Source organism: Myotis davidii, unplaced genomic scaffold, assembly GCF_000327345.1.
Source record: "Myotis davidii unplaced genomic scaffold, ASM32734v1 scaffold435, whole genome shotgun sequence".
Classification (NCBI taxonomy): domain Eukaryota; kingdom Metazoa; phylum Chordata; class Mammalia; order Chiroptera; family Vespertilionidae; genus Myotis; species Myotis davidii.
The window spans coordinates 358,123-363,227 of NW_006285998.1; the positions used below are offsets into that span (position 1 = coordinate 358,123).

Consider the following 5,105-nt stretch of genomic DNA (forward strand, 5'->3'; position numbering starts at 1 on the left):
CACACACTGTGAGAACATTTAGTGGGTACATGACAGGGGTAGAAGAAGTAATTCCTAGGAGAAATAGGCTTAGGAAACAAGTGATAGAGATAAAAGAAGGGCCCTTAGAGCTTGGGAGCCAAGAAGCTACTGGTCATGTGCCTGGGGAGAAGGGGGGAGGGAAAAGGAAAGGAGGGGGAAGGAAAAGGCATGCTCCCTGGAGGGAGAGGCACTGGGTCCTCCATCCTAAGGGTTTTAAGGGCTATGATTTTAGGGGCGGTCCCAGGGGAAGATCTTAATAGAATATTCAACAACTTTCCAGGCGTTGTGGTCTCCACTGACTGATTGGCCAGCACCAGGGCAGAGGGGACATTATTCAATGCAGCTGGTCCTGACGTCAGCTGTGGCTGGTTTGGTTATTTATCTGGGCCTGGAGCTGAAATACAACTGAAGCCTAGATGTTATCTCAAGGGAGGACAGGTCAGGGGGTCCCAACTGCATGACCAGGGATATGCTAGGGGAGGAAAAGTCATCCTGCGGGGAGGTCCCAACCTACAATTGGTTGTCCATTGCTAGGCACCTGGGGCTTTCCATCCTGGTGATCTTTTGTACCTGGCTGTCGTCCTTGCTCTGCTCATGTCAGTCTAACTGACTACAACAAAACCTATAGACAGGAAAGTATAAAACCCCTTCAACTCCCATTAGGCTCACTCCTCAGATTAGCTGAGAGCCAGTCTGTACTTCATAAGCAAGATGTATTTTGATAAATTGACTTGCCTTGCTTCTTTAATACATTTACTTGCTTTTATTTCTTTAATAAATTGGCATTATTACAATGCAAATGTCCAGTGTTACTCCTTTGAAGTCTTTCCTATGAGACTGACAAGAACCAGGGAGGATACAGCCCTCTCCCTCCAACTCAAGGGTCTGTTAACACCTGTTCTGGCATTTCTGGTGTCTATAATGAGACCAGTTAATGAAGAAGGCCAGTCTAAATGTTGAGAATTCAGATTACTTAACAAATCAGTTTTAGAATCCCCAGATGATTCCAAAATTTATCAAAGAAGAACCTTTTCTCCCATAAATTATTTGTTTTGTTTTGTTTTAATCAATGTCTTCAGGTCAGGATTTCCATACCCACAAAAGATCCTATCATTAGAAATTGTGTTATCTGCACTCTTTGTTTTCTTCTTCTTTATTATCATTATTTTTATTTTTATTGATTTCAGAGAGAAAAGGAGAGGGAGAGACACAGAAACATCAACAATGAGAAAGAATTATCTATCTGCTGCCTCCTGCATCACCCCCACGAGGGATCAAGCCCATTACCAGGCACATGCCTTTACCAGAATTGAACCATGACCTCCTGGTTTACAGGTCAACTCTAACCACTGAGCCTTGCCGGCCAGGCTGTTTTCTTCTTCATGAAGTATCAACACCAAAACCTTGAGTGTGTTTTGTAATTTACTGAGCTCTTCTGTGGATCTTTGGAACTGGAATTATTGAATGTTACTGAGAACCAAGTGTAAGCCAAAGGTTACATAAACAAATGCATGACTAGCTAGGTGCTTATCAGTAATGGTAAGTCCAATGATTGTCATGGCATCTGTGCCGATGCTGGAGAGCAAACATTGGAGCGCCTCTCCCAGCTTCCACCCTAATCAGGCCTGTTCATGGTTCCCCAGCTGGACACTGTTCACTCCCGTTTCTGTTCCCTGTTCGGCCTCACCCATCACTTTCTAGACCCCATCTTCTCCATACCCAGCCCACTTCCTATTTTCACAGAAAGTAAACAGATTTGGTTCACATCCTCTTTCTGATTAAATGAGTGTGTGGGATACACTGACCTTTTCTAACCTCCATTTTGATATGTACAAAACAGGGATTATGTTTCCCAGAATTGTCTGGAAATTAACAGAGAAAGCACATATAAAAGGGCCTGTTAGATGCTGGGGAAGCAAAGGTTCCCTTAAAAACAAAAGTTACCTTAATTTCTCTGCCTCCATCCCTCTAATAACACTCTTACCCCATCATCTTGCAGCGTTGCCCTCTTCCCACCCCCACTCACAGCCTCAGAGTGACAGGGAATTAAATGTGTTTAGCACTGTCATAGCAACTTTAGGAAGAAACCCACATATTCATAGGGTGACCCTTTCTGTGCAGATCCCTTAACATCTCTAGGCAATCCTTGAACACTTATCCAGCCATGGGAACCTGGTCAGCAGGACAGGAGAGTCAGAGTGAGGACCTCTGATTCAAAATACAAATATGTCAACGTAAGAAACATTCAAACCTGTAAATATTTTTTATGAGTTTATTTAAGCCAATCTGTCAATAATTTCAGGGAAGCAAAATCTCAACAGCTTGAGAAAATGTTCCAGAGAATGGCAGTGTTGCATCTTATTTTATACATTACAATCAAAAGAGAAAAAAGTAAGTGGGTTACATGAAATCCATTAGTAATAGATTAGAGAGGCGAGAGAAAGCAAAACAGGGAAATCTTTGGGATTGGAATAAAAATAAAATGATAGATACAGGCTTCTTTTCCATAGGTGCTTATAGGATAGTTAACAGTCAACAATTAAGTCTGTAACAATAACAATGAGAGAATTTGTGATCTCTGACCCTGAAGGTTCTGGAAAAAGGGAAGTTATCAGGTTGTCATAGATGCAAAAAGGTAACAGACAGGCTTAATTGAGGTAAAGATTGACTTTTGTCTAAGAAGATTTTAGCCTAGGACTTACTATAAACTGCTTTTAGTTAGGTTTTAATTTCAAACTGTTATAAGACAATGAAAAGCTGGGAAAATTCTGGGACAAGCGTATCAGGGTTTTACTGGTGACAGGGGCTGTGAAAGAATTCACAACTAAAAGAATGTGTGTTTTGTAATTTATTGAGCCCTTATGTGAAAGAGAAGATCAGAGAGGACGTTTACTTTACTTTCCAAGGGAGTAAAGGGCCAAGTATTGCTAATCAATACAGGACAAGGAACAAAGAGTGGCTTCTACTTTTAAAGACCAATCAGTTGCTGTTGACAGGTAACAAGGAAGGGAGGGGGGGGTCGTGTTGAAGTTGAGCAGATATTGGGGGTTGTCTTGAAAAGCTACAGTTTGTTTGCTTTCCAGGAAACAGTCTTCTGGCAGATGTCCTAGAGAAGTGTCTTATCAGTAAAACAAGCTTAGAACAAAAGTTATGAAGAGTTCAGCGGAGGCTTGTTTGAAGCAGAGTCGGGAAGGGAACTTTCTACTAACTAGAAACTCCTTGGTGGGAATTACCCCTGAGTTGTGAAAACAGCAGGGAGGAGGGGGATGTAAGAATATAGCCTTGAAAGTAGCTTATCTTGTCCCACAGTTTGAACAGAGAAGCAGTTTGAATCAGAGGAGCCAACAATCTTGGGGTTGAATTACCAGGTGATTCTCATAAATTGTGGAAGGCCACAGCAAAGAAAAAGAGAGGCCTTTTTCTGTCCTTACAAAGTGGAATAGGGGAACTGAGGCTGGAAAATTAAACCAAACAAAGAGCTTTGCAGTTCACTTGTAGAAGGACTTTATCTTGAGAACAAAGGATTAAAACCTCTCCTCACAAATGCAGGAGAGGAGGGGGAAGAGGAGGGAGAGAAGCGTATGATTGTAAATGCAACTAGAAGACACAGAGCTAAATCAACCTGAAACCAACTAAAACAGTGGTTCTCAACCATGGCTGCACATTAGAATCACCTGGGAATCTTTTTAAAATCCTGATTTCTGGGCCTCATCCTCCAGAAATTCTGTTTCTTTGTTACTAATGTTGTGGCCCCACCCCATAACAAAGAAACAGAATTTCCGGAGGATGAGGCCCAGAAATCAGGATTTTTTTTAAAAAAACCGGGAACATTTTAGGTGGGAGCATGCAACTGAAATAGTCTTGTTCTCTGGCAGAGTTCTTCCAAAATGTCATGCCACCGAGAAGTGACCTGCTCCTGTGGCTTTTCCTCAGTTCTGTTTCATAGGCGCGGGATGTTGGCAGATGCCTGCTCAAGGTAGGCCAGGGAGCCCTGCGGGATGTCAGCAGGCTTCTTGTGCTGCCCGTTGATGTCCTCCAGCACCTGCTGCCAATGCCATAGCTTGGTCAGGTGCTTCTGGACCAGGGCGTCTTTCCGCTGCAGCTCCTTCCGCAGTGCCGAGACATCCTCTTTGATAACCTGCTCCGGCTTCTGGACAGATAACTGCAATCTTTTTTGTAGAAAAAAACATTCTGTTTGTCTTGCAATATCCAGAAATTTCTGGATACACTGATCAACACCAGTTCGAATTTCCTCCTGATCCATGCCATTGACATAGTCCTGACTCACCAGAGAAGCAAAGCAAACCTGGAAAGATGACTCCAACTCATCCACCAAGGTACTCGGAGAAGATCTGGGAGCACCTGGCGCTGCCTGAAGAAGCAAGGCCTGGCCCGGGAGGCCCGGCAGCAGGGACGGGGCACCGAGTGGCTGCCCGGAGAACATACCTCCCAGTGGAGCTGCCATTTCTGAAAATCCAAGTTCTGTCTTTTATTGTCTTGTTACATCTGTATTTATACCAGTTGATTTTAATCCTGTCAATTTCTATTCCAAAGATTAGGGCGTTTCTTATCTCCAATCCAGGGAGTAAAGATTATGTAGTTTAAGGGTGATTGTTCGTAGTTAAAGTGATTAACTACCCGCCTGGCATTTAGTTAAGGGGTTTTATTCCCTCCCTAACTTCGGGGTAAAAATCCCTACCTGGGGAAACAACCTTTCTCCGGGAGGTGGTCCTGTTTAAAACACATAGCACTAAGAGGGGGAGTAAACCATATGCCATATACGCCAGATCCCTTGAAACATAAGCTGTGCAGATGTTTCTTCCCTGCAGCGACTGTGTCAGGCAGCAAGGGTGGACCGGCTTCCGGCATACTATGACAGAGAGGACAGGCTGCTGCAAGCCTTTGGCCATCATATCCAGGTGTTTTTCTTAGTTATTCATCATCCATCTCTATAGCTATACAATATTCATCCAGATTAGACCCATATACAATTCTACCAGTGGAATTATCAGGGAGGTATTTGCCTAAGGTGGATTCCTTTATAATAGATATAGTCAGAAAAAAAAATGTACCAAAGCTTCTAT

General features: G+C 43.1%; 1 pseudogene; it reads right to left on the reverse strand.

Moving 5' to 3' along the window:
- Positions 1 to 3,837: 3,837 nt before the first annotated feature.
- Positions 3,838 to 4,486, reverse strand: LOC102757674 (annotated as a pseudogene).
- Between the last annotated feature and the right edge of the window lie 619 nt (positions 4,487 to 5,105).